Here is a 24342-nt window from a genome sequence, read left to right on the forward strand (position 1 = left end):
GGGAGGTCTCCATGGTGGACATTTTGCAGACATCTGGTAAATGAACAGAGACTATAGAACAGTGTCCTGGTTTGAAAGACAGGTGTTTGCCAAGGAAAGCAGAAGCTTCCCCTTGGACTGAAAAAAAATGTGATTCTTCCGATTATCATAATTTTGGAATTAAGAGAGCTCTCAGGCAAAGATATGGGGGTAGGAATAACAGTTCTTTACTAGTATATCTAACAAGACAAACAAGAACAACAACAGCTATGAAATTACCCACAAAGAGAACAGTAACACAGTCCCAGTGTTTTTTGGCTGCAGGCACCTTTTCCCTGAGCTGCAGTTCCCAGTGCTGGGGGCGGGCAGGTCCCGCAGAGCTGCAGGAGGGCTGGGGGTGATGGCAGCGCTGTCCCAGGGGGAGAGAGAGATGGAGAGAGAGAGCCCTCCGCTCACGGTGTGGGTTCCGATGCTCAGCAGAGTGCTGGATGGTGGTAGTTCACAGCGAGAAGACAGCAGGGCAGGGTCCGATGGTAGTTTCCCGACGCTGGGATGGCGGAGATGGAGGAGAGGCAGCGATCGTCCTTTTCGTCCAAACTCCACGGGGGAAATGGGCCGAGGCCCAGCCTTCCGCTTCCTCTTCTGGCTGTTTGAATCTCACGGGGCTTACCTCTTCCCTCCCGTCCCCTCCCCCTTGTCACCAGGGCCCACTCAACAGGTATCTTAGCATGACAATGGGGAAAATTCCACAGAGGGAAAAAAGGGAGAGAACCAACCCCCAACATTATCCATCCCGAATTTTCCCCTACCATCATGCCAAATCAAATTAATATCTTCAAATTATAGACATCCATACAGTTACAGATACAGGCACAGTATCATAGGTAGTTCACCCTAAAACAAGGTCTCCTTGGGGTATGCATCAGGTCTCTCCATCCCTTTGCATGACCTACCAGCTACAACCTAGCCCTTGAGCAAAAACCACCCCCCGAATTGGATTGTCTTTGCTGGAGGCAGGGTTCACCCAAACAGTTTTTCCTAGCATACCTCTCATATGCACCACTGGAACCTTGTCCCCAGCTGGTGTTCTCAAGGGCTCAGACTGGGCAGGGCCTGCTCGATTAGTGGAACCTCGGGTGTTCACTAACCATGTGGCCTTTGGTAGATTAATCTCCCAGTTCTTGAAAGTCCCCCCACCCAGTGCCTTCAAGGTGGTTTTAAGCAGCCCATTGCACCGTTCCACTTTCCCAGCCGCTGGTGCATGATAAGGAATGTGGTACACCCACTCGATGCCGTGTTCTCTGGCCCAGGTGTTTATGAGGCTGTTCTTGAAATGAGTCCCACTGTCTGACTCAATTCTCTCAGGGGTACCATGTCTCCAAAGGACTTGTTTTTCCAGGCCCAGGATGGTGTTGCGGGCAGTGGCGTGAGGCACAGGGTAGGTCTCCAACCATCCAGTGGTGGCTTCTACCATGGTCAGCACGTAGCGCTTGCCTTGGTGTGTCTGAGGCCGTGTGATGTAGTCAATCTGTCAGGCCTCCCCATACTTATATTTGGACCACCGCCCCCCATACCAGAGGGGCTTCACTCGCTTGGCTTGCTTGATGGCAGCACACGTCTCACAGTCATGGATAATCTAGGAAATATTGTCTGTGGTTAGATCCACCCCTCGGTCTCGTGCCCACTTATAGGTAGCATCTCTGCCTTGGTGACCTGAGGCATCATAGGCCCATCGAGCCAGGAACAATTCTCCCTTGTGTTGCCAGTCTAAGTCTATCTGTGACACCTCTATCCTTGCAGCCTGATCTGCTTGTTCATTGTGTCGGTGCTCCTCATTAGCCCGACTCTTGGGGACATGGGCATCTACATGACGGACCTTTACGGGTAGCTTCTCTACCCGACTGGCAATGTCTTTCCACTCATCAGCAGCCCAGATTGGTTTTCCCCTACATTGCCAGTTAGCCTTTTTCCATCTTTCCAGCCAGCCCCACAGAGCATTGGCTACCATCCATGAATCAGTGTAAAGGTAAAGCTTTGGCCACTTCTCTCTTTCAGCAATGTCCAGGGCCAGCTGAACGGCTTTGAGTTCAGCAAGTTGACTTGATTCACCTTTTTTTTTTTTGGTAGCTTGTGCAACTTGTCGTGTGGGGCTCCATACGGCTGCTTTCCACTTCCGGTTCATTCCCACAATGCGACAGGAAACGTCAGTGAAAAAATCGTAGTGAGTTTCATCTGCTGGCAGTTGGTTGTATGGCGGGCCTTCATCCCGGGTCACTTGTTCTTGCTCCTCTTCATCGGCAAGACCAAAATTTTCACCTTCTGGCCAGTTTGTAATTATTTCCAAAATCCCAGGGTGATTTGGGTTTCCGATATGGGCGCGCTGTGTGATGAGGGCAATCCACTTGCTCCATGTGGCATCAGTGGCGTAGTGGGTAGAGGGGACCTTCCCTTTAAACATCCATCCCAGCACTGGTAGTCGGGGTGCCAGGAGGAGCTGTGCTTCTGTGCCAATCACCTCTGAGGCAGCTTGAACTCCTTCATAAGCAGCCAAGATCTCCTTCTCTGTTGGGGTGTAGTTGGCTTCAGACCCTCTGTAACTTCGGCTCCAGAATCCCAGAGGTCGGCCTCGGGTCTCACCAGGTACCTTCTGCCAAAGGCTCCAGGACAAGCCCTTGTTCCCGGCTGCAGAGTAGAGCACATTCTTCACCTCTGGTCCCGTCCTGACTGGGCCGAGGGCTACAGCATGAGCGATCTCCTGCTTGATCTGGGCAAAGGCTTGCTGCTGCTCAGGGCCCCAGTGGAATTCGTTCTTCTTCCGGGTGACCAGGTAGAGAGGGCTCACGATCTGGCTGTACTCAGGAATGTGCATTCTCCAAAAGCCTATGGCACCTAGGAAAGCTTGTGTTTCCTTCTTGTTGGTTGGTGGAGACATCGCGGTGATCTTATTGATGACCTCAGTGGGGATTTGGCGCCGCCCGTCTTGCCACTTTACTCCCAGGAACTGGATCTCTCGGGCAGGACCTTTGACTTTGCTCCTCTTGATGGCAAAACTGGCTCCCAGCAGAATCTGGATGATCTTCTCTCCTTTCTCAAATACTTCCATTGCCGTGTTCCCCCACACAATGATGTCATCGATGTATTGCAGATGTTCTGGAGCTTCACCCTTTTCCAATGCAGCCTGGATCAGTCCATGGCAGATGGTGGGGCTGTGTTTCCACCCCTGGGGCAGTCGGTTCCAGGTGTACTGCACGCCCCTCCAGGTGAAAGCAAACTGAGGCCTGCACTCTGCTGCCAGAGGAATGGAGAAAAATGCATTGGCAATGTCAATGGTGGCGTACCAGTTTGCTGCCTTGGACTCCAGCTCATACTGGAGTTCCAGCATGTCCGGCACGGCAGCGCTCAGCGGTGGAGTCTCTTCATTCAGTGCACGATAGTCCACAGTTAATCTTCATTCTCCATTAGACTTGAGCACAGGCCAGATGGGGCTGTTGAAGGGTGAGTGGGTTTTGCTGACCACCCCTTGGCCCTCCAGCTCACGGATCATCTTGTGGATGGGGATCACGGCATCTCGATTTGTCCTGTACTGCCGGTGGTGCACTGTCGAGGTGGCAATTGGCACTTGCTGCTCCTTCACCTTCAGGAGTCCCACTACAGATGGGCTCTCTGACAGTCCAAGCAAGGTGTTCAATTGCTTAATGCCTTCTGCCTTTACAGCAGCTATTCCAAAAGCCCACCTGAGTCCCTTTGGGTCTTTGTAATAGCCATTCCTCAGGAAGTCTATGCCTAGAATACACACTGCCTCTGGGCCAGTCACAATTGGATGCTTCTGCCACTCCTTCCCAGTCAGGCTCACCTCAGCCTCCAGCAAAGTCAATTCCTGTCATCCACCCGTCACCCCAGCAATAGAAACAGATTCTTTCTCCACATGTTCTGATGGTATTAGGGTGACCTGTGAACCAGTATCAAATAATTCTGTATGTTTCTGTGGCTCTGATCGGCCAGGCCATCGGATCCACACCGTCCAGAAGACCCGGTTTTTCCGTGCTTCTCCCTGGCTAGAGGCAAGAGCCCTCTAGCACTGCTTATAATTTCCTTCCTGGGCATACATATTGGAGGCTCCCTCAAGGGGATCTGACAAATCATCCTCCCTTTTGTAATACCCTGTACCTTGGTTATGGGAAGTTGAGGCTACCTTCACTTTAGTGGATCTCCCTTGGTTAGTGTTTCCCTCCCTGAGTTGACGCACCCGTGCTGCCAGGGCAGAAGTGGGTTTTCCATCCCACCTCCTTATGTCTTTCTTATGGTCACGCAGAAAGAACCACAGGTCAGTTTGTGGGGTGTACACTCTATCCCTATCTGGGGGACGTTGGGCTCTAACTCTGGCATCTGTGACTCGCACTGGTGTTGTACTGACCTTACTCATTTTCTCCCTCATTTCTCTTATTTTCTCTTTGAGTTCCTTAATCACAGCAGAGACCTGAGCCTGCATTGGGCCGTTCATTATACTCTCAAAATTCCTGAGCCTATTGGCAACAGAACCCACTGTCTCGTGGTTGGTGTCAGCATTAATGGCTGCAATGAATGTGGTGTATTGAGATGGCCCCAGGTGTGCCAGATTCCACAACATCTGCCCTGTGCACCTGACCTTGTTGGGGTCATTGTCATGTTGTCCACCCCTCCCAAAGAGTATCTCCAGTACTGCCACTTCTCTCAGCTGTTGGATCCCCCCCTCAGCGGTCTTCCAGTGCATTCTATGGTGGTGCTCCTGCATTCTCTCTCTATGGACAAACCTCTCTCTTACACTCATTAGAAGCTGCTTCCTGAGGGAAAGGAGGCCTGGCCCCCTTAAGATTACCTGATCCACGCCTGAGTCCTGGGTCAGGGGTCCCAAATTCCCTGCCTCAGTACTATCCAGCTGCACACATTTACCCATAAGGTCCCAGACCCACAGTAACCACGTTGTAAAAGCCTCACGGCCCTGTCATACAATGTTTTTAACCAGATTACGGAGACTTTCATATGACAGGGACTTGGTGATGATCTCAACCTCTGGCTCCCCTGCTGGTTGTGAGGGCCCTGCTTTCTGATCCTTATTATCTAGGTGCTTTGTTTTCACCCTAGACTTTTTAGTTTTTACGGGGGCAACCGCTGCTGGCTGTGAGCACCCTTCCAGTTCAGCTGGCACCTGGAGAGATGTAACATTTGTGGGTTCCACTGCTGCACCATCAGATTCTCCCTCTTTAAGGCAGGGGGAGAGTTTCTCAAGAGCTGGGGCAAGGTACTTTTTCAGCATTTGGCCCATCTTTTTCACTAGAAACCCCACCCACTCTGGATGGTTCCTTTCTGAGGTGAGCTCTGGGGCAGAGTCAGGCTCAGGGGCAACATTTTTAACTTTTGTGGCTGGGACAGGCTCTGGGGCAAAATTCCTATTTTTTGGGAGACATATCAGGGTTGTCATCCAAGTCAATCTCCCCTCATCTCGGAATGTTAAATAGAACAGGTTTACAAGGCCTATTAGCAATGTCAGCCACTGTATGATATCATTACTGCTTAGAAGAGATTTGAACCCCTCAAAAGCTGGTGGAGCAGACCCAAAAAACTGTGTAAGGGGTTGGGACAAAATTTTCCCTGGTGTCATATCCTCACAGTATGTATCATTATTAAAGTAGCCCCAAAAACATACAGTTAGAGTGTGATAGCTCCGAATCCATGTGCCCACCTTCCAGAGGAAGTTAAAAATCCATGAATTTCTCACGTTATCAGCCCACAAAAGGAACTGGATAATAGTTACAGCAGCCTGAGTTATAGGACCCATGTTCAAGTAAGGGATTGCAAATGGGAGAGATAAAGCTGTGGCCACATGGAGCCCAAACCACGGTAAGCTGGACAACATGATGCCACCTAACACAAAACTGAGGTAACTCAAGAACTGTTATTCCTTTTTCACCCTTTTCTCTCAATGCCCTCAGGCCGCACGTTGGGCGCCAAAATCTGTCCTGGTTTGAAAGACAGGTGTTTGCCAAGGAAAGCAGAAGCCTCCCTTTGAACTGAAAAATGTGATCCTTTCTTTTACATATTATTATGATTTTGAAATTAAGGGAGCTTTCAGGCAAAGATATAGGGGTAGGAATAACAGTTCTTTACTAGTATATCTAACAAGACAAACAGGAACAACAACAGCTATGAAATTACCCACAAACAGAACAGTAACTCAGTCCCAGTGTTTTTTGGCTGCAGGCACCTTTTCCCTGAGCTGCAGTTCCCAGTGCTGGGGGCGGGCAGGTCCCGCAGAGCCGCAGGAGGGCTGGGGGTGATGGCAGTGCTGTCCCAGGGGGAAGAGAGAGATGGAGAGAGAGCTCTCCGCTCATGGTGTGGGTCCCAGTGCTTAACACAGTGCTGGATGATGGCAGGTTACAGAGAGAAGGCAGCAGTGCAGGGTCCGACAGTAGTGAGGATGGCTCCTGGCGCTGGGATGGCAGGGATAGGGCAGAGGCAGCGATCGTCCTTCTTGTCCAAACTCTGCGGGGGGAAAATGGGCCGAGGCCCAGCCTTCCGCTTCCTCTTCTGGCTGTTTGAATCTCACGGGATTTCCCTCTTCTCTCCCCTACCCCTTGCCACCAGTGCCTAGTCAACAGGTATCTTAGCATGACAATGGGGAAAATTCCACAGAGGGAAAAGGGAAAGAACCAACCCCGAACAATGGGAAACCTGAAAAAAAATCCCTCAGCATTTCTTGTCTCAGAAGGATCTTTGGGGTACCAATGGGTGGGATCCTGAGGAATGCCACAACATGTGGCTTGCTTTTAGAGAAAGTATGATCAGATCTGCATACAATTTCTTGAATTTGCAGGCATTTTTCAAAATACCTAGTTTATCATTTCAATCAATCCAAATAGACACATATATATTACTGGTAAATGTTTGTTCCAGAGAAAGCAGTGTGTGGTCTGTGTTTATCACGAACAGGCTGGAAATATGGAATGTGTATTGCTCTGAGTAAGAATCCTGGAATGAAAAGCTGAATCCTTCCTCAAAAGCCTGCTTGCTTGCTTTCCTTTTATTTTTCTGGCTCAAGAAGGATATTGACACAATTTGCTGAGTGTTCCTGCATTACTGTGAAAAAAATTCCCTCATCACACAAAAATACATTCATTCTGTTAGAAGGCAGTAAAAGGACCAGCATGCAGTTTACAGAAATAGTGCATTATAAACAAGTTGTAAAATGTTTGAATCTGTAATTTTGAGAATATAATCTTTGATTTTCAGTGAAAGATTAAAAGGAAAAATTCTTAGGATATAAGAACAGGACCAGATAATCAGCATATTTACAACTGGGAAAGTTGTGGTCCAATGTAGCAATTTAGTAGGTTTTCCTGAACTAACTCACAGCAGAAATGCTCAGCCCAAAGGAGATGTCTGCAGCATTTGTTCCAAATAATCAGCTCCCTTACAGAAGAAATGTATCTGTTTACCGCAGATCATTTTCAGCTAGAATCAGTCTTCTGGTTGTTTGTAGGCTGAGATTGTAATCTTGCTGGAAAACTATCTGGAAGCCATAGAAACAATAAAATTTTTCGAATGTAAGATATATCCCAGAACAGATGGTAAAAAGACTTCATTGCCCATGATGACTCCACCTATTTCAGGAGCTGACTCAAAGATTTCTCCTGTTTCACGGCTTGAGCTTCTGCTGGGCTGTTGGCTAAGAGCCAGGATTCCAATTAGGCAGGAGCTGGAAGATGGCCCACAGGTCAGTGCCTTTCCCTGGAGACCAAAGGAAACGTTAAGATCAAATCTTGACTGAATTATGGCCAAGATCAGACTGCAACCATCAATTACTCATTTCTCGTCTTTCATGATGTTGCAGCTGTATTTGTACATCTGAAAACTGGGAGATAGTAATGTGTGAAGCCTGAATGGTCTTTTTCATGCATAGGAAACAACAGGAAAGAAGCTCTGTGAGCAGGAGCAGCAACAAACAGAGGAAAGACTCTCTTTGCAAAAGATAGCTTAGTGGATGGAGTTCACGTGACTGAAATAATTTCCATCTTTACAGCACATTTTTGGAAACACTGTAAACAACTTATTCATACAGCTGCCATTGGAAATAAGAAAGCAGCATTTTTCTCATATTATGAACGGCAATATTGGAAAAATAACTTAAAGCCACAGAAAACAGTGATAGAGCTGGGACTGGATAATCTAAACATTAACTAATCAACCAATGTACACAGCTTAAAGTCACATTTTCATTGAACTGGGTCATGCAGGCACTCACATAAACTCCATGAACTGACCACCTCTGTAAAACAATAAAACAACGTTATCCCCGCCTTGTGGATGGGGAATTGAAATGCAAATATATTTTGTCACACAGGAAAATGCATGATCTCAACCAGATGTTTGAAGATCTGGCTCAGTGCTGTAAGCACAAAATAATACTTTTAACTCATAAAAGTGCTCAGCCAAAACTGTTCTTTCTCTTCTTTTATGATCTGGTTTAGTAAAGAAAATAGAAAAAGGTCAATAAGTACGCTGTTAACTCAAAGCCAGCTTGGTGATAACATGCTTTGCTAACTGTGGAAGGTTATTTGACTTTTTCTTAAATTAGGGGAAAGTGGGGGGGGGGGGGGGGGGAAGTGTCTGTTTTACATAGAGACAATTTCCAGACTTGAGTCCTTTCCCACTGTAAACTCCTTTTATTCTTTGATACATCTTTCCCAAAATTACCCAGGGTCAACCTATATGGATGGCACTGTATAAGCTACTTTCCAAACTGCAAATTGTTGTGAAAAGTTGTTAGGACAACTGCATGGATCCGTTATCTACACTTCCCCATCTGCACTGGGAAAATGTGTTTCAAAAGCACTGTTTCTCCAGAATGTGTAAATAAATTTGACTAGGGCAGTTGTCCAGAGAAATGCTGTTGTGCTGCCATCTCCTCACTCCTCTGGATGCTGGATGCCTTGGTCCTGATAATTAGCCTCAGTTCCTGTGGGAGCAGAAATGTGCTGACTAAACGATTGCTCCTGTTATCTGTGTTTCCTACTCTGCTGGGAGTTGTTTGGTTGAATTTCATTAACTGTGTAAAAGCCCAGCCATGTCCAAAATGTCATCTTTTTTCAGCAAAATCTGTATTAAGGCAAAAGACACTGTTTAATAGCCTAATTAGTGGTGTGAAGTGAACAAAGAGCTGCATGATACGTTCTTCATGCAACTGACTGCCAGTTCAAGTCTATTTAACCACTGTAAATTTATTTGAAGGCAGCACCAGATTGTGCCACTAGATTTCCATTTATTACTCACTGGAAGTCAATTAAATGCATATTATCTGGAAATTGTCCTAAGGAAGCAGATGTGATATGTTTCTCGAGGTTTTGACAAAAGACACTTTTTTAAAGCTTCAGGCAGGAGTTAAGGGTGCGCAGCATCTCCCAGGAGACTCACAGCATAATGGCTGGCCACAGTGTAAGCAGAATCTGCTTTGAGTAATATGACCTAGATTCAAGAAGTCTTTTGAGTATTTCTGTGAATGGAAGACTAAAATCAAATCAGATATTTAAACCATAATAATCCTTTCCTACAGAACCTAGATGAAACTACTTTGCTTCGATAATCAACATGATCATTCTTCAGTTTTATTTTATTTTGCAATGTTCATTTCCTGTGGCCATTTTCTAAGATCCCAGCATTTACAGGGAATGTAACTCCCTAACACATCCCACTTGGAGAGAATTTTCACTGCTCACAGAAGGGTACTGAAAGGTGCAAAAGTTCAAACATACTCAGCTGCAGATGAGCTCACCCTCACCAGTTCTCTGCAGCTGATTATAATAAAAACATCACCTCCCATGTGACCAGCTCTTGCCATTGAAAAGTAATAATGTCATCTCCCATGGGATCCTGGATGACATACAGCTAGTATTAAAACATAAATATTTCTCCGGATTTTTCTGCAGCCTATAATTTCCTTTAGGGCAACAACTATGTGATCAGGGAGAGTCTAAAGAGGGTAAAGGAATAAAAACTCTGCTGATATTAAAGGGAAACAAAAATGATGACCACGTTAGTAAAACAGATTGTAGCTTGGCAGTTGGGGCAAACGTGGGGCAGCACTGATAATAAGGGTTGATATTTATTCTTATTTATTATATAGGAAGCTATATGGCTTTGAATTTAAAAAGTTATTATTAGCATTATTCCTTCAAGCTAAATATGTTATTGTCAAGTCTGATCAAATAGCTCATGGAAATATTTGCTTTACGGGACATTTGATCGAGTCAGCAGAACATTTAGATTAGTGTCTGTGGAACAAGAAATTTGATTTTCTGGGCAAGAATGCCATCTCCAAGAAATATCACAGACTTCTAAATTCTACTGTGCCTGGTGGCCTCAAGCAAGAGCAGAGGCATTCCTGTGAAAAAAATAAAGCCCAAAATACTTGTTGAGTATGTGTCCTTGCTCATTATAGGTGCATGGTTACTTGCCTAGCATTTAATTTGTGGCAGTCTTCCTTTCTAGGGAAAAATCCCCAAAAACATTATATTATGCATATCTGTCACAAAAGAGAAGATTAAATACTGTTACTTGCAGACAAATTAATTCAGAAAGCTTAAGAAACATTAGATAAGAATTACAATATACCCCAGAGTTTGCTTGAGACAACCAAAGCTGGGGGAGGCTATGCACTTTCCAGACACTCCTCTCAGCTAAATTCCATCACCAGGCAGAGGGATGTATTGTAATGACAATGTAATATCATCCCTCATGGTTTTGAGAAGCTATCTTCCATCTTTTGAGAAGGCAGTAATATAAAGCTAAGAAAGGAATCTCCTCAGAAACATCCCACCCAAACTAAAGAGTCTGAATGCAAGAAAATGGTCGCTAAATATTCATATTTAATCAGACTCTTTTTGTACACAAACAACATATTTTCAAAATAAAGTGTTATTTTAACAGAGAAGGAGGAATTACTAACATTGCAGACCGATCAGTGCATTGGAAATTGCTGAGTAGGTACTGCTTTATCTTCACGAAACCCAAACAGACCTTAGAATGTCTATTAGCTGCTGATGGTTTAGCTGACTTCCTTAAAGTCATCTGTAGCTCTTCCCAGCTCTTTAATATTTCTCTAAGAAGAGATCCCAGGACTAAGTGGGCCTGAGATGATGAATAATTTGCAGTGTATTATCTATCATGGCTTCTTAGGATTACTTTTAGGAGGTAAGAGGCTACAGAAAGTGTAAGGTAGGCTTATACCTGACACAGCTCAAAATGTGAGAAGATATAGGGCATTTGAAAAGAAATCTTCAAGGTTATTGCTGCACATATTGATCCCTGAAAAAGCTAACCTGGAACAGAGACTAGACAGAGCAAAAGGAATAAAATAGACAGAGCAAAAGGAATAAAATAGGTATTTATTGAAAGGATACACCTTAGGCAGTGCAAGAGCCTGGCTGGGGCTATACCCAAATTGAATCCAAGATGGATTCCAGTACACTTTTGTAAGTTTTGGTTCATCTACATACTGGGGTTAATTGTCCAACCACAGCTTCAGGTTATGAAGTCTCAACCCCTTGGCTTGCCCTTTTCCCTTCACCATTGTTTATACTTCTTGGGTAACATGTCCTTGATTCTCTAGCTGGGAAGGGATTGTTTTGTCTAACCACCCTGTGAAGAGAACTTACTAAAACCTAATGTGAAGTTTCAGAGTTACATACCAAACAGCAGAGAGTCTGAAAAATATAGAAGCTAAAACCCAAGGCATCAATATCAGCAGTGCTGAGGCAACACTTGGGATGCTTTAGAGATCACAATAAAAGAAGATTAAAAGGCAAAGTCTTGGTCTATTGAGATTCCTCTGTAGGAACTCAAGGAGAACTTGTAGGTCAGGTTAAGCAGAACTTTTTATTCAAAATCAATATCCAGAGTCCTCTGCAAATCCATATCCATATACAGATTAGCTCTCAGAAATTCTTACACCTCAATTGAAGTAACACCACAAGTTCTCTAAACTTTGGATGGCAAGAAATGGCCACCCATAATTCAGCTTCATTTCAAAACTGACACAAGTTGATTGTTTTTTCCCCCAGAGCTAATGAGACATGTTCTATGTAAACTCTCTGTCACTGCACTGTCCAGGGCTCATCAATGTTTAGTAAGCAAATAGACATTTGCCCAGAGAAAAGGCAATGCTGAAACAACATTTCTGTGAAAGAAATGTTTCTGTAGGGTTTAGAAGATGCAGGAAGAGTCAGACGAGCTTGAAAATTGACATGGCTTTTCTGAAGTTAACTAAGAGACACTTCATAGTACAGACTTGGGATCTGAATTAAAGACAATTATGTGCTTTCCCCAACAACTGCAAAACTATTTTTGAAAAGCTTCTCAATGGATACCAATTTTACTGCTCTGAGGAAAAGTGGCTGTGTTACATATGTGCTCAACATGGCATAGACAACCATTACAATTCAAATTCTAATTCCCAGAATTTCCTGTGAGAGCTGAGGGGGAACTGGATTCAGTGCATTATACTGAGAGCCTGCAGAGAAGCAGTTGGTGTGGCAAATGCTGTAGATATGCAACTGAAAGACAGAAATGCAAATACAGGCAGACAGAACTACAGGCTCTTGGCTCTGCTTATTGAATGAACACAAGAATAATCCAATGTCCCATCAGAAGGGCTTCCCCTAAATGTCAACTACCAACTCAATTTTTTTCAAAAAACAACTTAAATTCTCTTATGAACCAAAAGAGATTTAGAGTTTGATAATTTCTTGCCAAGTTGGCAATGTTGTGCTTCATACCCTTGTGTAGAAGCTCACAGCAGAAACCCAAACTACAGAAGGTAAAGTTGAAGTAAATGTTTAATAAAACTTGCAATTTTCTGTGTCCCATTCTAACCTGGCTTTCACTCATCCTGTGTAGTTAGGTGCCCTAAATCATACTAAAACTTCAAAGCTTTGCCAAAGTCTAATTTGTCACCAGCAACTTGCCAACTTCAGCTAACAGGAGAGCATTAGACACAATTAAAGCTTGGGTGATTAGAAATCATCCTGAAATTTCATCGTAAATATTCACAGTTAAACAGTTTTAGTAAAAGAACTCAATAATTCCCTAACAATATCTACACCATTATCTATACCCAGCCTATATATCTATAGTACACATATGCAACTCCAAACCTGCATTTCCTAGAAGGTGTTGACTTAAGTTTTGAATTTCTGCGTATAAAGAATGGGAGCAGGCTTTTTCAAGTCACAAAAGAGTCTATTTGAGATAAAGTACTATTTAAAAAATAATCTTTTCATTAAAGCAGCTGGACTTGGAAAAATTCTTGTCACTCAGTTTGAAAAGAGAAAATCACAAACTTAGACAAGTAGGACTCACATAAGCAGGAATACAGAAGTACTACCCAGGCAATATTCAAAGAGAAACTTAAATGGTTTTTTTGTGTATCATTTTTTCTGCTGATTCTGAGCTACTGTGTGGTGCATGAGTGTGAGGAATAGCTGTCCAGCTGTTCTCCAAAACTAGGGAGCAGCTGGAAGGCAAACATAACAAGGACAATAGGGCAGAAGCTGCACTACCCGAGTAAACCAAGCAGGGCCAGCCAGGCATGGCAGCCAGAGACAGCCCAGAGCCCAAATCATACATGGGGGTGAGGTAGGCCTAAGGAACACAAACAAGAATTAAGGCAAAAGCTGGAATAATGAGAGATTTAGAGCAATTCATTGCATTCTATGAATTATGCAGTAACTGTAAGGTATCCTGTTCAATCCCTAGGTAGAAAGGAAGAACCAGCCACCTCCTGTGATTATCCACTGTGAACTGCAGTGCAGAATCTGCAGCTTATCCCCTTACCAGGACCCTTTCTACCTGCCTGAATGGGTCAGATTTGTCTAAGGTAATAAAAAAATGTTTTAGGACAAAGACCTTGTTCTCCTTTGTACTTTCCAAGGCTGATGCAGTTCTGTGCTTCCTATCTTGGAAAGCAGCATTAAGAGCAAACCGCAGGCTGGTGACATCTGCAAACTGCAGTAGAGCACATCTTGTTTGTCAGGCTGTCAGACTCACCTATGATTTAACTTCTGTATTTTCTGTACCTGAGAAATGTTAGAGGATCTTCCAGGTCAAAGGTATCTTGGAAGGAAGAAAATAGCCACAACAGAAGCTTTATGAGTATGTTGATCATTAGAGATTTCTGCCAGTGATAAGACATATGTTGAAATTTTGCTTCACTGAAAAACATTCAGTAAGCAGACCAGGTATTCCTCTTGAGAAAAAAAGTAGCGAGGAAACTTCCATTGACTTTAGCTGTTGGGTGAAGAAAGGAGGAAAAAAGGAGGAGCAATTTTTGGGACAAAGGCTGGGTTTGTGCTGTCCTCTACTGGTGAAGAACACAAGTTACGGTACTTGTGTAAGCAACATTCAAATATTATATTTTAATAAAGCTTTAAAGAAACAAAAGGTGTAATAGCTGTACAAATGAATACATTGTCAGTATTAAAATTAAATACGTAATGTGTGTGTGTGTCTAAAAGCACAGTCTCTGACTGCAGTTACTTCAAGTAAATCCATCCGTTGAATGTAAACTTTCTGCCATTACTGTGTATGCAGGAAAATGCTTCCCATTGCCTTCCCATTCTCCTTCTTATTTTTCTTCTGTTTTTCTTTTATTTTTAAAAATACAGCTACAAACCACAAGTAAAACAGGAAAAATGCAGTATATGCCTATATGAGCAAACATCCCTTTCTCTTTTGGCTTCTGTCTGAACAGACAACCTGATGGACAGCATTTACTCAAGCACAGATTCTTGCAAAGATATTCTATAAAGGTTGACAGCGGCTTTTCAAAGGCATGGGTTGTGTTTGTGAGGTTTTGTTCCTCACTTTGGTCACAGTGAACAGTGGTTCTCCAGTTCCAATGGTGTTTGCTGAGCCCACTATGGCCACCCAGCTCAGTGTCAATGTAACAAGGTAACAGCAGTACCACACATTCATGCAGAATGACAAACAAGTCTCCAAAAGACATTAGGAAGTGTCCTGCAGAGGCTTGTTTAACTGCAAGAGTAAACAGCAGATGAGGAGAAGGACACGGCACACAGGCAGCATTCATCACAACAGATTACTCATTGTTTTACGTAAAGTGAGGTCCAGAAAATTTAAACATCTTCTGGAAATCCTGGGTCAAAACGTCTCTTGTGCATCTCTGCACAGACCTGAAGAATTCATAGATAGAGAGGCTCAAGCACAGTCTTATTCCTGAATCTGTGTAATGATTTTAATTATTTCTTGACTTACACACTTGATATGTGGCTGAGATACAAGTTTAGTTCTTTGTTCTATCTTCCTGTGTGGCAGTCCCATTACTTCCCATCCTCAGTAAGGATTTATAGTGATTAAGAGCAGACTTGCAGCCTCTTCCGTGATAGTCACAGCAGTATACCAGGGCTGATGAGAAATTCCAAGAGGTGAATAAAGAGTTGCCCCTGATGTGATGCAGTATAAGACTAATCAATGTTTTTCCATACTGATGCAGAAGCTCCTGTGCTACACCAATGCCCAGAAACAGCTCAGAAACAGCTATAAACCACCACTAGAAAGGGACAATTTTGCCTCAGGGCAATGCAGAGGGAGCATGAGATGACATAACCTGCCTTCACAGATCCTTGAGCTGTTTTTGCACAAAGCAGAGTTACACCCCAAGGACAGAAATGGAACTGATAAAAAGGTCATCTTTGTTGTGTTTGCTTTCTGAGAAAAAAAAATCCATAAGATGTTATCAGAGAAGCAATTTTATTTTTAGAATGCTCTTGTTCCCATGAAAGTCAAGAGAATTTTTATCTTTGACTTGAAGAGGAGCAAAATACTGCCCTTGGGGAATGACTTCTTACATTACCAAAAAAGAAATATGATTATGAATACGTGTGGAAAACACCACATTATTCCTTTCAAATAAATTTATGTATAGAGAGAAGTGTTCATGTTCATTATGGAATATTATTTTGTCATGCTGTTACTTTTATAAGCTACTCGTTTACACTATGTTCCAGAACCTATTAAAATTAATGGCGATCACAACTTTTTAATTAGCACTGAATTAGAAGACTGAGAATTTTACAGAGGAAAAGAGAGAATATGATTTCATAAATTCATGTTCTTTTTTGCAATTATTGAAAATATTTTCCAACACATACAAATATAAGTAAAGACAAAGATAAAAATCCCATCCAACAAAGCTCTATACATCTTAGGTCTGGTAAAGCATTTGCACATTTACTAGAGACAGTGTATTTGTCCTTGCACAGCATTTCTGATATTGAAGGAGCCTTCAAGCCATTCCTTTTGCTATTAAGTTGCATATTCTGTTAGCCCTGGTTTGTAAAAGCATTGACAATCTACACTAAAGCTAAAGCTCATTTCTTCAAACAAAAACACAGTTAAAACTGATAGCAGTACCTTTTTGATACAAAAAACCAATAGGTCTGGATTTGAAAGTAGGGAAATTCAAAAGCAAAATTCAAATACTAGTGTGGTTTCAAATATTAGTGTGGTTTCTTGCAGGGCATAGAGACCTAGAACAAGGATATTATCTTTCTGGTCTTGAAATTTAGACAGTGTTAAAACTGCAGTTCAGGAAAGCAGGGGCTGCAGAGGTCCACTTAATATTGGAGTCCTTCAGTTCTCTAGGGCAGGTTGAAAGCTATGGTTAGGAAGGGTGTGAGCTTTCTGCATGGGTGAGTAAGGCTTCTGCTGAGAGAAGCAATGGGTGGTGCTGTTTCACATAAACAAAGCCTAAGAAACCTGTTCTGTGTTTGGTTTCTGCGAGACCAATAATTCCCATTTCCCTGTTGATCTAAGTCATGAAGAGCAGGAATGTAATCGGTGAAAGAAGCTGGGGCATGGATAAAATTCTGGACAAGACTTTGAGATTTGCTTTAGGTCTTTAGGAGTTGCTCCATGTTCAACATGAGTTTTGCTTTACCTCAACAAGCTGAGGTAAAGTTTGGCATAAAAAAAGGTTAATTAGTATTCATTTCAGTATGGCTGGAAAGGAGGATCTGGAGAACTGTGATGCTGCCAGTTCCGTTGGGACAGGACAGGACAGGACAGGACAGGACAGGACAGGACAGGACAGGATAGGATAGGATAGGATAGGATAGGATAGGATAGGATAGGATAGGATAGGATAGGATAGGATAGGATAGGATAGGGATTGGACTTGAGGATGGACCCTGGATTTATGCCTTCTGGTCATTTTTTGAGAGGGGAGGTGTTAACAAGAGTCTGATGAAGGCTAAGATGATTCCTTTATGGATTATTTTGAGACTGGATAGAATTATTTGGTGTAAAGAAAAGCAAGAAAGCAAGAAAACACAGTTTTGAGCTGTTTGTGGGGTGGTGAATAGCACTGCAATTGTTTCATATCTTTCATGCATGTTTCATTTGAATATTTAAAGATAGCATGTTCTTTTATTTTTATTTTATTTGAAATTTATATATATGTTGAAATGTCAAAATTGTTTTTAAACTAAACACTATATTAAATACTGACAGCTGGAACAAAACAAGTGCTTTAATTAATGGTCATTTTTTAATTACCATGTCAGGTTTTCCATAATAGATTTTTCTCCACTTTTCCATTTGGCTAAATAGCCTAAAATCCCGTTTCATAGTGCTAAATTCCTTTGCCATATCACATTTAACTTCATGCATGGAGACAGATACAGATACAAAAATTAAGAAGAAAAATAGAAACATTGATAGTATTAGAGAAAAAGTAAACATTTCTGGTGTTTAATGTATCACTATGACACAGCACAGGGGAGGACAAGAATTGTGTTAATGGGATTTTCTACCTAAGCTTCCACTGTTCACCTCTGTTGCTTTCCTTGCTTTGCAGATGAATGCAAAGTTTCAACATTCAGAATAGTCCTCCTGGAAAATATTATTAATATTAAATATTCATGTATGAAATATGTTCATATCCAACCTTGAAATAATTTTGAGTTTGCTTATGACCAATTAAAATGCCATATAATTTTCAGATTCTGCCATCTGAGTAGGCTGAATGCAGAGAATGAAGGACAATATCCTGTACATCTAATTTAATTTTCCTATTGGTGTTAGTTTGAACTCTATCTGTGGGTCAGGACAGTAGATGTCTGTGCAAATATTTTCTGCTTGTGCCAGCCAGGACCATGTGCATAATTCCAGTTAAAATTTCAACAATATTTTATAGTCAGTTAAGATTACTTTTTCCACTTAAAAAAATAACAGTTTCAGATTGAGAGCTTTATTAATGAGACATATGTGTCACTTGCCTGTGGCTGAACTTTGTATTTATATAGTCTGGACCTCCCTCTGGCTCCAGATCTTGACTGGAGTTTGAAGAATCTTATAATCTTCAGAAAACAAAATTTTATTGAACTTGGAACAGTCCCACGAGCATCAGGAGTTTGATGTGTGCACAGAAGAAACAGAAGATAACTAATTGGCAGAAGACTGTAGTGAGTCAATCTGCAGAAAAAAAGTAAAACACATGGAAGAAGACAGCAGCAGGTAGAGGATGCAGTTCCCCTTGGGGTCAGCTGGATGTGTTTTTCCATCCACTTTAAAGTTTTATCTCTCCTTCCAAGTATGATCAGCCTTACTTATGAGTGACAGGGAGGCGAAAAGAGGTGGGAAAGGCACTTCCATGATTCTTAGCTTTCAAAAACAAAATGGGAATGTCTGCCAGAGAAATGTGGACATTTTGGATTTTCTTGAAAGATCCAAACATTGTTATGTCCTCTGATTTTGTATCCAGTATCTGAAAGAGAGTGACTTGTAAGCGTTCCCACGGACTTTGCATGCAAAAAGAGTAATGAGACATTTTCAATGGCATTTATTTTAGATTGATGGAAGGAACAAAGATCCAGGCAGCTTCCAAGAGAGTTCTTCCATAGTGTGACCCTGAACATAATTTGAGAACAGTCTGGCTGCTCCCTCTGAGCGCAGGCACAGCTCCTGGAAAATGAAAAGGTGCCTGCTATCAGCAGTAGACAGACATGGCAAGCTCATGCAGCATAATTCAGATATTAACAGGGAAATGTCCTCAAAACAGGGAAAGCTGGAGTCAGGATTTTGGGTTCGATCACTGGCACAGGCCCATTGGAGAGACAGGCCTGTTTGTAAAAGCTGGATGCCTAGTCAGATTGGTACAACTTGAACACTAAAAAGATACTCAGAAAGGGGCAGGGGATTTGGTTCTTAATACAGCATCAAGTGGGTTTATCTTTTTACTACCTTTACTACATGTACTGTGTACAGAATAAATGTGAAATAAATTCAGATAACCCCGATTACAAAAGAGAAATTAATTTCCCCCACTGTGTCTCATATCAAGACCACTTTGAGGCCTGATCACTTCAAACCATAGTTGGAGCTGCTTGTAAATAGTTTCAGGCCCAGTTTGCTCAGTCTGTGTTTCACATCACCTCAGTTTTTTGCATAACAGTCTATACTACTTTAGGTAGATACTCGATCCAATCCCCTCCTGAAATTATAGAACTCTTTTGGTTCTCTCATGAATTACACAGAAACTAACAGAAATGTAATAAATCTGTTGTAAGACTCCACCTATTGAAAAGCTAACATCCAGAGCAATCAGAAGATTTACACAATCCTCCAGATGTAAGCTTGGTATCAAGATCATGGTAGTTATACCTTTATCTGTGACAGAGCAAAACACAATGAAAATGTGTCATATATGAGAGAAACTCAAAAACATTTAAACTGGTCATGGCCCAGCTTACCACTTCTTCCATTATAGAGAAGTTTTTCATGGCTAAAATCCTATTTCCAAATAATCCAGATTCTTTCAGACCATTTCTGCAACATCAGTCTACAGGGCCTCTTGTGATGATTCCACTCTTCCCATATTGAGGCCTGGGACTGGATGATCTTTAAGGTCCCTTCTGACACTTGACATTCTATAATTCTGTAATTCCATTTGTTGAACTGTGGAGCTTTTCCCAGTCATGATTTTCTTTAGGATAGAAACTGAAGAGTGATTGAGTGAACAGGAAAAAGGAAACAATACCACCTCAGAAGACAAGACAGGAAATCTGAAGTTGGTTTTGGAAAAGAAAATATAAAAAAATCCCTGAATCTAAACATTACATTTTGGCAGTATCAAAAGAAAATTATCTTGACTGCAGACTCAATCTTTGGCTCTGTTTACATTCTTAAACTTCTACATATATTTGAAGTCTAGAAATAATGAATCCTGGAAGACTGAGTTTTCAAATTGTAAGAGGCAGCCTTGAAGCTGTCCAGATTCTGAAAAAGAACTGTTCAAGACCCTACTTGCTGCACCTTCAACATTGCTATCTCCAAAGCTATTCAGATAGTGCTCCAAAGATGTGACTCAGGAAATGGGGGCTCCCAGGGAGTTTTTATCACTGAATAAATGCAGCCAAAATCCAGGTTTAGCACCAGAGCAGGCTTCTATTAGAAGTGTGTTAGTGTAATGATGGATCCCTCTGAGATACACTAGGATGACATCCATGATGATAAAAGCTCTCCCCAGTCAGTTTTCCTCTGCTTCTGTCCCGTGTCCCTCAGAAAAACAACATGAAAGCTGACAACCACATTCCATGAACATTACGGAACATTTTTGTGACTTCAGCTATAAATATTTCCTCCTATTTTTATCATTGTTGTAATCATTGCATGACCAAATAGCTCTAAGTATTCGCTATCACAACTGATTTAACCTATCTGTTTTATACAAGACAACCTATCTGCTTCTAATTTCATTTTGCTTTCAAAGCAAGTTTATATAACAGGCTAAAATGGATTTTTGTAATTTCCAACAACTCCAGGCAACCAATCTAGACTTACATGGATCTCAATCACTTGTAGATACGATGAGATAGTATCTCTGAAGGAACCTTTGTCATTTTGGCATTTCAGCAGGCCAAACTGCATAGATGGAGGGGCTTCAGAGCAACACTTGGCAGGAAATAAGCAGTATATTGGAGGTTTACAACTGTTCAGTTCAGCATACTAGGATTTAAGTCCAAATGAAAAAGCATAAATAATTTTGCAATTGAAAGGGGAGGTCTGACTTCAGCTCATTTAATTAGTCAGGATTTCTAATTCTTTAGTGGCAAGCTCTGCAGAATGGCAGATACAGCTTTTAAATTCATTTAAAAGCATTAAAATGCAGTGGAATGGCAACACTTTCTGAGTGGTACAAGTGAGTTTTCTGAGTGGTACAATTTCTGCCAAAAGCAGAGAGAAGAAGCCATGTAATTTATACCACTTATCATCTTTCTAATGCTACCAAATTCTCTTTGCAGCTACAAAAGTAACTGTATTTTCTTCTATTCCCTTCGGGGATTCGAAATATTAAGAGTCAGTGTAGTTGTCTTTTATTTCCCTTACTCTGTCTTTTCTAGCTTTTGTACTTTTCTTATTACTCTTCCTGTCTCTTAACACACTCTTTTCTGTACCATTTTCCCAGCTACTGAATGCAGAACTTGGTAAAAAATCCTTAAAACAATCATCCTGGGTAAGATGAATTATAGATTTAAGAGCAAAACAAACCGTATCTCAAGAGTACTTTATCTCTATGATCTTCGGAAGCGTTTCAGGACAGTATCCAAAATATGTAATGTGATTAAGATACTGTGTTCTAGCATTGGCACAGCTGAGACTAATTCTCTTTAATGCTTTGACTCAATGATAAATATTTCTAATGGCTGTGTTTATTTCAAATTTGGGGCTCCTTCTATCTGGACATGAATTCCTATCAGACAGTTTAAAGCCTTGGGTTAACCTTCAAGCAATCAAAGCATTAACTCTTTTTGATTGTAAAGAGCTAACTTCCCCAGACATAAGTATATGGCTTGGCTGGTTCTTAGATATATTTTACATTTTCCAAATGCAGAAAGGAAGACAGAAAAGTTTGGGCAAGGTTCACAGCCAGTAAGAAGCTGCAGCGATCTCAACATCAGGAAAGCCTTACTCCCCATTCACACACTGCCTTTGGACTGGCTGGATTGAAGCTCTTTGAATGTTCTTGTTTTGGTCTGAAGCAAAAAGACATGAAGAGACCAATTATGGGGAGCAAGAGCTTGTAGGAAATTACATGCTTTAATTTACTACACCAATATTCTGCAATTAAATATCTTGGTAGTTTATGTAAATGAAATACATCAGTTGTGTCCAGAACTAGCTGACACAACTGAGATGTACAATTTCTTTTCCTTAAATAAATAAACCAAGCTTATTTTCATAATTTTTCTTTAATTTTTTAATGTGGTCCTATATCTGTAAAAAAATTACATGATGAATGGAAGAATCTCCAGGGTGTTCCACTGCAAAGAATGCATCTGCCATTTGGTAATGAAGGAAGAAACAGCTTTTTGTTTCTTTACAAACCGGATGCAAAAGGACTGGATATTGAAACTGCAAATAGAGTAGGGACAAATAGTAGATTTTTAGAGGTTGTGCTTTTCTCCTTTGAGGCAAACTTTTTATCAAATTTTGAAATTTAAACTGAACATAAAAGTCTTTGAAGTACAGACACCAGTACTGAGGCTGTGGTTAAGTGAATCTTATTAGAGTTAAGGAGAGATTCCCTGCAATACAAGCCCTTGGAATAACATTTTATCATTTCAGACTGAAGCAAAGACCTGTTTACATAAGTGAGTCGATCAGACAGTTTCTGGCCAGACAAATGTTCAAGAAGATTAATGGCGAACACATGTTGTATTTTGTTATCTAAAACAACACCCAAATTCTCAACTGAAATCTAGGTTATGTGATGCCATAGAGCGCTGGTTAGGGGTATTTACTGTTTTTGGAGTGTTTAACACAGTGTTCATTTTTGTTGCCATTTGGAAAATGAAGCTGGGCTTTTTGTAGAAGAATTTCACTCAGTTACTAGGGAATGGGTGAATTTTCCTTCCTGCTGTGGGGCAAAGAAGTGTAGGCCTGAGAGGTGTTCCAAATATGTATGTAGAGATCACAGAATTGTTTTATCAATAAGGATAACAATGAGATTACTAGCAAAAGCAGCTCCTCCCTCAATTCAAGCTATTCTGCAGTGTTAGGATGCCAATAAGGCTTATGGCATATCAAGAGGTTTGGTATTACCCTAGTTCACCAGAAATCACAGTAATGTGCTGCTGGTTCTGTCAGCTTTAGGTAGTTGACTCCATTCTGCTGAATTGGTCAGCCTGAAGGCCTCTTTAGAGCTCCCAGTGCTACTGAATAATTAAATAGCAGTGATGCAGAAACAGTCCATGATGAATATCAGACCGGGCATGTTTACCTTTGTATTAAAGAGAAACTCAAGCCATTAAATCAAGGAAGTTAAAGAAAGCAGTAGTGGCAGCTACTTTCTACTTTACAGTTCTTGTGTCCTATCTGTCAGTAGAATGATGAAAATGAAAGAGCAACAGATAGAAGAGGTTCTGGTGTATGTACCCATGTAGCACAGACTGCAGTACACTGTCCTGCCTGGCATGAGAATGATCAAACACATCATTGTTGCTAGACCAAAGTCATGTTTTCAATTTGGCACTTCAAAAACTCTGCCTGCAGTGGTACTGTCCATAGCTGCATTACCTATTTCAGGTTACAGATCTGCCAGGATTGGTGTTGTCTTTCTATTATGTGTTTCTCTTCAGTGAAGACTGAAGAAATACACTTTGGCCCACACCAGGGACTTCAAACAACATTTTCATGCACCAGTTGGTGGCCATCTCCCTCTTATAGAGGGAAAAACAAAGTCAAAATATAGTCTATGGCCTCCAACTCATGACTACAAGTGTTTCCAGGATTAACAGCTGAATATCACCCCCCCAGGTTACAGCTCTGTGCAAAAGAAGCCAACAGTGGGATTTGGGATGATAAAGGCTAGGCCTGCCTTTGTCAGAGCAGCATAGGAAATATATGGTACAGTGGAAAAAGAACTCAGGGGTTCCAGCTGCTGTATCTGATCTCCACTTTATATTTTGTCCAACAATATGTCCATTCCTTGCCAACTAAATTCTAAATGATTCATTCTGTTACTGGGTAGTCATATTTTGTGGGTAGCCACAAGTCAGTTTGAGTTATTCACTTCTACAAAATACTTCCTCTAGAAGGTACTGTAAACAGAATTAATTTTTAAATAGTTGGAGTTGTTTGAAAGCCATGAGCAATGGTTATTAATATTGGCACAGAGCAGGTCACATGGTGATGATTCAAGGGATAGAAAATGGAACATTTTGGACAGAAATGATGTTTTTATATTCACTTGCCTTATATCCAGACACTCTGGTGGTATATGTGTTAATTATAACCAAGACAGCAGGCTGTGGA

This window comes from Cinclus cinclus, chromosome 2, assembly GCF_963662255.1.
Source record: "Cinclus cinclus chromosome 2, bCinCin1.1, whole genome shotgun sequence".
NCBI classification, from domain to species: domain Eukaryota; kingdom Metazoa; phylum Chordata; class Aves; order Passeriformes; family Cinclidae; genus Cinclus; species Cinclus cinclus.